Source organism: Ostrea edulis, chromosome 1, assembly GCF_947568905.1.
Source record: "Ostrea edulis chromosome 1, xbOstEdul1.1, whole genome shotgun sequence".
NCBI classification, from domain to species: domain Eukaryota; kingdom Metazoa; phylum Mollusca; class Bivalvia; order Ostreida; family Ostreidae; genus Ostrea; species Ostrea edulis.
The window spans coordinates 68,401,058-68,411,485 of record NC_079164.1 but is presented as its reverse complement, the minus strand read 5'-3'; the positions used below and the strand labels follow the sequence as shown (position 1 = coordinate 68,411,485).

Below are 10,428 nucleotides of genomic sequence, written 5' to 3'. Positions count from 1 at the left end.
AACTTCTAGCTCACGTCATATGACACAAATCATTTTGCTGATCAAACTGAGCAAATTTTGGGTTTGCTAATCCATTCCTTATTTGAATGCCAGGGTTTGAGCTCCAAGTGAAATCATCGATATTTTGGGCCAAATGACTTTAGAAACTGTACCTACTTCTTTCAGAAGTATATTTTCCAAAATGATGCTTTAGAAAATTAACTCATCTGACTGACTAAAACAAATGTCAGTCAGTCAGTCAGACTTTTAACCAGTCATGGAGTGACGGGCATACATTAATTTCGAGCCCTGTATATATTGCCAGACAAGTAGTCCAATCAGATTATAAACTTTAACTGAAAAATTTACAAGCCCATTCATAAATTAGAGACCGGTGGCAGTGCAGTGTTTCTCACCAATGCTACAATCCCTAAAATTATGCTATGTCAGTAATTCCCAAATGTCACAGGCATCAAACTTTCAATATACATAAATGAAAATTGTAAAACTTAAATTCTGTTGGCAAAGTTCAGCAAGAGAGGCATACATTTTGTTTCAAATCCCCTTATATAATTACATGTATTCATTTAGAATGTTTTCTTAGTTTCCAGGATTAAGCCAACCAGTAGATGAGACTATTATATCAAAAATACATTTACTTGTACACGAGGGCACACAAAGCGTTGATGAAACAAAAAGACATTTCCGTCTGTTTGTAAAGGATACTATTTCACCAGGGAACACCATCTCAGAATTTAACAGATGCTTTTACCCCGCCAGTAAGGATGTAAGAAATCACATTTACAGGGCACCGAGATTTTGCCAGTAAGTTCTAAAAAAAAAAATTCTCAGGCTCAAATGTGCTTTTCTGATCAAAAGTTAGTTGTCTGTCGTCGGCATAAACTTTTCACATTTTCATCTTCTTTTCCAGAACCACTGAGCCAATATCAACCAAAACTTGACACAAAGGGGAGATAATCACAAAATTAGGGTGGGGTCATTTAAAAATCTTCTCAAGAACCACTGGGCCAGAGGACCTGAAATTATCATTAAAGATTCCTGACCTAGTACAGATTCAAGTTTGTAGCTCACCTGAGCTGAAAGCTCAAGTGAGCTTTTCTGATCATTTTTTGTCCGTCGTCTGTCTGTCTGTCTGTCCGTTTGTCCGTCCGTCCGTCTGTCTGTCTGTCCGTCTGTCTGTTAAACTTTTCACATTTTCGACTTCTTCTCCAGAACCACTGGGCCAATTTCAACCAAACATGGCCAAACGCATCCTTGGGTAAAGGGCTTTCAAGTTTGTTCAAATGAAGGGCCATGTTCCTTTCAAAGGGGAGATAATCTAAAAATTAAAAAATAGGGTGGGGTCATTTAAAAATCTTCTTCTCAAGAACCACTGGGCCAGAAGAGCTGAAATTTACCTGAAAGCTTCCTGACATAGTGCAGATTCAAGTTTGTTCAAATCATGGCCCCTGGGGGGTAGGATGGGGCCACAAGTGGGGGGGGTCAAAGTTTTACATACAAATATAGGAGAAAGCTTTAAAAATCTTCTTCTCAAGAACCATTGGGCCAAAGAAATTGACATTTACATGAAAGCTTTCTGACATAGTGTAGATTCAAGTATGCAAAGGGTAGTTTGGGCCATAATAGGGACTAAGGTTTTACATGGAAATATATATGGAAAGTCTTCAGATATGGACCAAAGTGACTTAGGTGAGCGATGTGGCCCATGGGCCTCTTGTTACAAATCATGACCCCTGGGGATAGGATGGGGTCACAATAGAGACCAAAGTTTTACATGCGAATATATAGGGAAAATCTTTAGAAATGGACCAGGGTGACTCAGGTGAGCGATGTGGCCCATGAGCCTCTTTGTTAACCTATATCTTTTATTTGTGTGAAGATATTCAAACATTAAGAACAGACATATATATATATAAATCTTTTTTTCTTTTATTTTTTCATCCAGGGTAGTTTAGAACTGTGTGCATTGGTTTTGGAAGAATTTGGGCTGTTTAGGCTAAAATCCATTATGTAAGTTCATCTTTGTGGTGCACAAATTCCATATGGTCATTTCAAATAGTCAACATTGCTTCTATTTTCAATCTGAAATTCTACATGTATTTTGTTTGAGAGATGAAAACAATCCTCGAAACATTATCACCGTTATCTTTAATTTTCCATCATACTTGTGTCAAAGAGTTGAACTTTCTTTACCAGTAATTTTATATTGACTTCGCATTGTGTGGTATATAAAGTTTTTATGATTTTATTTTCTGTCTAAGATATTCAATATTTAAAGGAAAAAGATAATGGTAGGAGATGGTAGGATAAATTCTAATTATTCAGAGAAACTTGATAAATACTGTGTTTGAGCTTATATACTCGATAACACAATAGAAGAATGCAATTTACTAGTTAAACTTTGATAGGATACTAAATTTAGGATGAGCCAATAAGATTATGTCTTGTTTTTCATGTTACAGGATTGGACAGAATATGAACACACACATCCAATACTTCAAAGATATTATGTTTGTGGAGGCAGAGATTTTGATTGCATCCACTGTTTAGAATACATCCTTAAGGGAAGCAGACTGCCGCCTTTACCCAATGATATAATGATTAATCATAACTATATATGTTTTGTACCAAATAGAAAGAGCATTGATTCAGGTCATTTTCAAATCCACTGGCATACATTGTACTATACATGCAACCTTTTCAAACTTTACATTTAAGATTTTATAAAGGAAATATCTTAATGTTTCACATGTTTACCTTTCACTGTGCTATGTAATTCATTATACCTGCCATTATGCCAGTCTTCCTGAACATAATTTGTTTTCTGCAATTTCATTGGCCAAGAGGCTTAATCCTGGGTTATCAGATTGAGCATTTATATTTAGTATCCCATTGATTTTGTCAGCCCTATATAAGGAGATGACTCAGATTTACTCACTCTGCTAGGTTAAAGAACCCTAAGGTTTGTACTTTTCACATGAATTTCGTGTTCACCTCTTATCTTTTACATAGAGTAGGAAATGAACATAGCATTGAGTTAGGGAACTATTTAGATTTTACATTATAATATGTAAATACCTTAGCAGAGTCAATTTACTTGGTTCAGGGTAGTATCAGGTATTACTTTTTCAGAGTTTAAGTGTTTAGGCTATCTCAATGTTTCTATAGTTAGCCTTGCCCTATGTTACTTTTAGATGTATGGAAGCCTTTTAGTGTTATAACACTATATTTATGCCCCCATTCAAAGAAGAGGGGCATATTGGTTTGCACCTGTTGGTCGGTCGGTAGACCACATGTTGTCCGCTTAATATCTTAAGAACCATTCACTTGATCGTAATATATTTCATATGTGGGTTAGTTATGAAAAGAAGAGGACCCCAATTGTTTTTCAGGTCGAAATGTCAAGGGTCAATCTACTCTGGACATAGGAAGACACTGCCTGCTCAATATCTTGAGAACCCTTTGCTTGACAGACATCAAACTTGGTACACTGGTACATCTCAAGGAGTAGATTTGAGGTCACATGGTCAAAAGTCAAGGGGTAAACTGGACATAGTAATATATTGTCTCTTATGTTTTAAGAATTATTTGCTTGATTGACACCAAACCTGGTACAGCATAAGGAGTAGATGACCCCTATTGATATTTAGGTCACTTGGTCAATCCACTCCTGACATAGGAAGATATTGTTAGCTCAATATTTCGAATTGATGATACTACTATCAATCAAATTATGCATGTGTATAACCCTTTTCAATTTTGCACCATGGGGGCTTATATGTTTTACAAACACCTCATGTTTTATAGTTTGTGAAAGCTTGTTAGGGTCATAACTTTAGATTTTCTTATTATGGTACTTGCCCGTCAGAGACTGGACATATTATGGTATGGTGTTGTCTGTCCGGATCTTGTAAGATGGGATACAGACTGAACCGTAAGCTCCAGAATCTTACAACTTGGTACATTTGATCACCATAAAAGGAAGATGCTTATTGTTTTTTAAGGTCAAGGTTGTAGGTTCACTTAATAGGAAAACCTTGTTTGAGAAAATTACAGATTCTTGAACTGAGTATTTTGAGGAAACATTACATAGAAAGTACATGATTTGTCAAATTTCTCCCAATATTCAACTGAGAACCTTATTCTACAGAGTATTTGTATGGGTATGGAAAATGTGTATGTGGCTATGATTTTGATTTTTGTTTAATTTTTTGTTGTTGAAAATTACAGGTTTAACCGAGTCAGTTTTTGAGGAAATATACATGTATTAAATAAATGACGGTTTGACCTTTTAACTCCTCTCACAGTTTTGAAGTTAGGGTCTTTGTAAATAACTTCTTTGGTGTTTTAGAATATTTACAGATTGTTGATCATGGTCAATTTTGGGGAAATATTTTCTGCAGAGCTCTAGTTGTCTATCTACCGGCCTCCTGTCACTTTTAAGTTTAGGAGCTTTTATTCATGGAAAGAAAATATGTGACAGCCTGATGATGGCTGATACTATTTAAAGCCTTTTTATACGCCCGTCTTAAGACGGGACGTATTATGGTATGGTGTTCATGTCCGTCCGTCTGTCCGTCCGTCTGTTAGCTTTTTCGTGTCCGACCCGTAACTTAAATACTACAAGGCCTAGAATCATCAAACTTTGTCTGTAGATACATCTTGGGTAAAAGGTGTGTCGCACATTAAAACCAGGTCACTGTGACTTTTCATTAAGAAGATATGGCCATATATGGCAAAAACTTGTCCGGCTCATAACTTGAAAACTATTAGACCTAGAATCACCAAAATTGGTCAACTAATGCATCTGAGGTAGAAGGTGTGTCGCATCCTACTTTAAGGTCACTGTGACATTTAATTAAGGTGATATAAAAAAAATGTTTTAATGGGTACAATCTATACTGTTAACAATATGTGACGGACGTATCATGTGCCGTGGCGGTGCACTTTATTCTAGAAATGGCATCAGAAAAACACCCTATGTAACCTTTTCTGCTTGTACTCATTTATTTTTATTGGAAAACTTATTACTTGTTATCATCTACTCTAAAACAATATTGACTTGTGCTATAATAAATTTGTAAACTTTACAAGTCTTTTCATTTCAAACAAGGTGTTGAACAAGTTGTTAAACATCATCTGGGATTCACAACCAAACAAGTACACCATGGAACAGTGTGTTCCATGATTTCTGTAGTGTAACAAGTCCAGCTGATCCCAAGTACACTGTACTATTGACAACGATTGTTTTTGATAAGCACAATAGAAGTTCTACTTTGGGAGAAGCTATAATTATTTTAGTCCTAGCATACACTGCTTCCTGTTAGAGTTAGGGTGTTGTATAACTTGGTACCTCTTTGAGATAAAATGCTTTATCATCAAATCATAAAGCATCTTCCCTCTAACAGATACCAGATTTTAAAGCACCCTACCTCTAACAGGTACCAACTTATAAGGCACTCTCCCTCTAACAGGTACCAGATTATAAAGTACACTACCTCTAACAGGTACCAACTTATAAAGCATCCTCCTTCTAACAGGTACCAGATTCTATAAAGTATCCTCCCTCTAACAGGTACCAACTTACAAAGCACACTTCCTGCAGCATGTACCAGATTATAAAATATCCTCCATTTATAATCTGGTACCTGTTAGAGCGAGGTTGCCTTATAATCTGGTACCTGTTAGAGGAAGAGTGATTTATTAGTTGGTACCTGTTGGAGGGAGGTTGCCTTATAAATTGGTACCTGTTAGAGGGAGGTTGCCTTATAAGTTGGTACCTGTTAGAGGGAAAGTGCTTTATTAGTAGGTACCTGTTAGAGGGAGAGTGCTTTATAATCTGGTACCTGTTAGAGGGAGGTTGCCTTATAAATTAGTACCTGTTAGATGGAGAGTGCTTTATTAGTTGGTACCTGTTAGAGGGAGGTTGCCTTATAAGTTGGTACCTGTTAGAGGGAGAGTGCTTTATTAGTTGGTACCTGTTAGTAGGAGGTTGTCTTATAAGTTGGTACCTGTTAGAGGGAGAGTGCTTTATTAGTTGGTACCTGTTAGAGGGAGAGTGCTTTATAATCTGGTACCTGTTTGAGGGAGAGTGCCTTATAAGTTGGTACCTGTTAGAGGGAGAGTGTTTTATTAGTTGGTACCTGTTAGAGGGAGGTTGCCTTATAAGTTGGTACCTGTTAGAGGGAGAGTGTTTTTTTAGTTGGTACCTGTTAGAGGGAGGTTGTCTTATAAGTTGGTACCTGTTAGAGGGAGAGTGCTTTATTAGTTGGTACCTGTTAGAGGGAGAGTGCTTTATAATCTGGTACCTGTTAGAGGGAGGTTGCCTTATAAGTTGGTACCTGTTAGAGGGAGAGTGCTTTATTAGTTGGTACCTGTTAGAGGGAGGTTGCCTTAAAAGTTGGTATCTGTTAGAGGGAGAGTGCTTTATTAGTTGGTACCTGTTAGAGGGAGAGTGCTTTATAATCTGGTACCTGTTTGAGGGAGAGTGCCTTATAAGTTGGTACCTGTTAGAGGGAGAGTGTTTTATTAGTTGGTACCTGTTAGAGGGAGAGTGCCTTATAAGTTGGTACCTGTTAGATGGAGAGTGCTTTATTAGTTGGTACCTGTTAGAGGGAGGTTGTCTTATAAGTTGGTACCTGTTAGAGGGAGAGTGCTTTATTAGTTGGTACCTGTTAGAGGGAGAGTGCTTTATAATCTGGTACCTGTTTGAGGGAGAGTGCCTTATAAGTTGATACCTGTTAGAGGGAGAGTGTTTTATTAGTTGGTACCTGTTAGAGGGAGGTTGCCTTATAAGTTGGTACCTGTTAGAGGGAGAGTGTTTTTTTAGTTGGTACCTGTTAGAGGGAGGTTGTCTTATAAGTTGGTACCTGTTAGAGGGAGAGTGCTTTATTAGTTGGTACCTGTTAGAGGGAGAGTGCTTTATAATCTGGTACCTGTTAGAGGGAGGTTGCCTTATAAGTTGGTACCTGTTAGAGGGAGAGTGCTTTATTAGTTGGTACCTGTTAGAGGGAGGTTGCCTTAAAAGTTGGTATCTGTTAGAGGGAGAGTGCTTTATTAGTTGGTACCTGTTAGAGGGAGAGTGCTTTATAATCTGGTACCTGTTTGAGGGAGAGTGCCTTATAAGTTGGTACCTGTTAGAGGGAGAGTGCTTTATTAGTTGGTACCTGTTAGAGGGAGAGTGCTTTATAATCTGGTACCTGTTTGAGGGAGAGTGCCTTATAAGTTGGTACCTGTTAGAGGGAGAGTGCTTTATAAGTTGGTACCTGTTAGAGGGAGGTTGTCTTATAAGTTGGTACCTGTTAGAGGGAGAGTGCTTTATTAGTTGGTACCTGTTAGAGGGATAGTGCTTTATAATCTGGTACCTGTTAGAGGGAGGTTGCCTTATAAGTTGGTACCTGTTAGAGGAAGAGTGCTTTATTAGTTGGTACCTGTTAGAGGGAGAGTGCTTTATAATCTGGTACCTGTTTGAGGGAGAGTGCCTTATAAGTTGGTACCTGTTAGAGGGAGAGTGTTTTATTAGTTGGTACCTGTTAGAGGGAGGTTGCCTTATAAATTGGTACCTGTTAGAGGGAGGTTGCCTTAAAAGTTGGTACCTGTTAGAGGGAGAGTGCTTTATTATTTGGTACCTGTTAGAGGGAGAGTGCCTTATAATCTGGTACCTGTTTGAGGGAGAGTGTCTTATAAGTTTGTACCTGTTAGAGGGAGAGTGTTTTATTAGTTGGTACCTGTTAGAGGGAGGTTGCCTTATAAGTTGGTACCTGTTAGAGGGAGAGTGTTTTATTAGTTGGTACCTGTTAGAGGGAGGTTGTCTTATAAGTTGGTACCTGTTAGAGGGAGAGTGCTTTATTAGTTGGTACCTGTTAGAGGGAGAGTGCTTTATAATCTGGTACCTGTTAGAGGGAGAGTGCTTTATTAGTTGGTACCTGTTAGTAGGAGGTTGTCTTATAAGTTGGTACCTGTTAGAGGGAGAGTGCTTTATTAGTTGGTACCTGTTAGAGGGAGAGTGCTTTATAATCTGGTACCTGTTAGAGGGAGGTTACCTTATAAATTGGTACCTGTTAGAGGAAGAGTGCTTTATTAGTTGGTACCTGTTAGAGGGAGGTTGCCTTATAAATTGGTACCTGTTAGAAGGAGGTTGCCTTAAAAGTTGGTACCTGTTAGAGGGAGAGTGCTTTATTATTTGGTACCTGTTAGAGGGAGAGTGCTTTATAATCTGGTACCTGTTAGAGGGAGAGTGCTTTATTAGTTGGTACCTGTTAGAGGGAGAGTGCTTTATAATCTGGTACCTGTTAGAGGGAGGTTGCCTTATAAGTCGGTACCTGTTAGATGGAGAGTGCTTTATTAGTTGGTACCTGTTAGAGGGAGAGTGCTTTATTAGTTGGTACCTGTTAGAGGGAGGTTGCCTTATAAGTTGGTACCTGTTAGATGGAGAGTGCTTTATAATCTGGTACCTGTTAGAGGGAGAGTGCTTTATAAGTTGGTACCTGTTAGAGGGAGAGTGTTTATTAGTTGGTACCTGTTAGAGGGAGAGTGCTTTATAATCTGATACCTGTTAGAGGGAGAGTGTTTATTAGTTGGCACCTGTTAGAGGGAGAGTGCTTTATAATCTGGTACCAGTTAGAAAAAGTGCTTTATAATCTGGTACCTGTTAAAGGGAAGGTTCTTTATGTTGGTACCCATAGTATGTTACAACATAGACCATAGCATATCTTGCGCATCTGACAAATTAAACGTTATAAACTACTATCATCAATTAACTGAAAATTAGAAAGTTCAATACATTGATAAAATTGAAGTTCTGTACAGTTTTGGTTTCAATTAAAATAACTAGTACGAATAAATAACACTACTGCTATTATAGACAATGAAGTACAGAAGACATCAGGAATTAATTGAAAAGTGGAGTATATAATATGTATCGGTACTGCATGTCTGAAAGTGCACAAGATTTAAAAACAAAATCGATTGCTTTTAGATAGTCAATATCATAGGCGTAGCTTGAGTTATAATATTACCGAGGCAGGGGGTCTGGGGGGCGCAGAAGCTATCGACATTTTAACAACGTAAAAGGTTTTTTTTGGTGTTTTTTTTTTTTACCGAGGCAGCTGCCTCGGTTGCCTCAATGGAAGCTACGCCACTGAATATTGACATTTATGGTCATAAACTGGTGATTATACAATGTTTGTGACTTCCATCTCTTACTTCTGGGAAAGTTGGAAAAACGTCATTATATTTTGCTGCTATTTTCTTGTGTAAAAAGATCTACGTGACGCAGATTCTTGTGCATAGAAAATCGTCTTACTTAATGAGAACTTGTTCTTAAACCTCGGGTTGTCTTTTACAAAAAATATCATTTTACATGTATTCATTTCATTTACGAAATGACACTACGCCGTTCTTAATGACAGTTATGATGTTCTAATAAATATTTCACAATTTCCTACAAATTTGAAATAATCACCATTGCATTTCTGAAATCAAAGTCGCCGCCCTGAATATTTACCACCCATATGATATGTACAGGCTAGACAGTCAAGACAACTGCGTTTGTCCAAATTCCGTGGTCTTTGTTTGAAGAATAGGAATATCAGTTTTCAAACAAGAAATATGTAAAAGTCTTCATATCCTCTATGGAAAATAACATTTCAAGTTGATTTAAAGTGTACACATTGTTAATTGTAATTAAGCGTATTTTATATCAATGTGCTGTCACAACATTCCGTGAAATTATGAATACTACGACGTTCTAATGGTGTATCAAGATTTTAAAATATTCTGCCCGAAATTTGTACATCAATGATTTAGAAATATCAGTCTAATACTTTGGGGAGGGTGTGATGCTAATACATCCATTATAACACACGGTACCTAATATGCATTAAAAAAAATTATATGTTTATGCATAGAATTACCATTTTTCTCAATTCACTGCAACAGTGTATCATTCTTGTTAACAACGTAGATTATTAATATTTGTCAGGGTTTTTTGATACTTGCTTATGTAATATATGTCTCTTGATTTAGACGCGGGTTGTGTCGAAAATCTGAGTTTTAAATAATCAACAGTGTTGTGCTTCTCATTTTTAGAACCGATTGATTTGAATATGATTGAAAGTATTCATGTTTCCTACGTAATTGATAATAAATATACATGTGTTTGCCAACCACAATGGAGCTCCAACAGGACCTATTTTACCTAATATTGGTCTATCAAGAAATAAGTATAAAAGAATTGACACACGACGATTATTCGTACGAATCATTGTGAATTATAAATTGGCACGAGGGATAACTCGTACCTACATAAGATGAGATAACTCGTGGTCGTCACCCTGTAAGCGGTACCAGATAGCCTCGACCGTTTACAACAGCACACCGCGCTCCCACTTCCTAAGGAACAACGTGTAGATAATAAAAAATAATGAT

At 37.4% G+C, this 10,428-nt stretch overlaps 3 protein-coding genes and 1 long non-coding RNA gene across 7 annotated transcripts in view; 2 read left to right on the top strand and 2 right to left on the bottom strand.

The window, feature by feature from the left end:
* The window catches only part of LOC125645494 (serine-rich adhesin for platelets-like), a 275,270-nt gene that overhangs the window by 179,201 nt on the left and 85,641 nt on the right, over positions 1-10,428 (bottom strand). The gene's annotated exons all lie outside the window — the stretch shown is intronic.
* Positions 1-10,428, top strand: part of LOC125683914 (scavenger receptor class F member 1-like) — a 223,124-nt gene that overhangs the window by 203,772 nt on the left and 8,924 nt on the right. The window lies entirely within an intron of this gene.
* The window catches only part of LOC125677708 (uncharacterized), a 64,954-nt gene that overhangs the window by 45,900 nt on the left and 8,626 nt on the right, over positions 1-10,428 (bottom strand). The window lies entirely within an intron of this gene.
* Positions 760-2,940, top strand: LOC130052664 (uncharacterized). Its single transcript, XR_008801038.1, has 3 exons — positions 760-804; positions 1,946-2,010; positions 2,463-2,940. It is a non-coding gene; the product is annotated as an uncharacterized LOC130052664 (long non-coding RNA).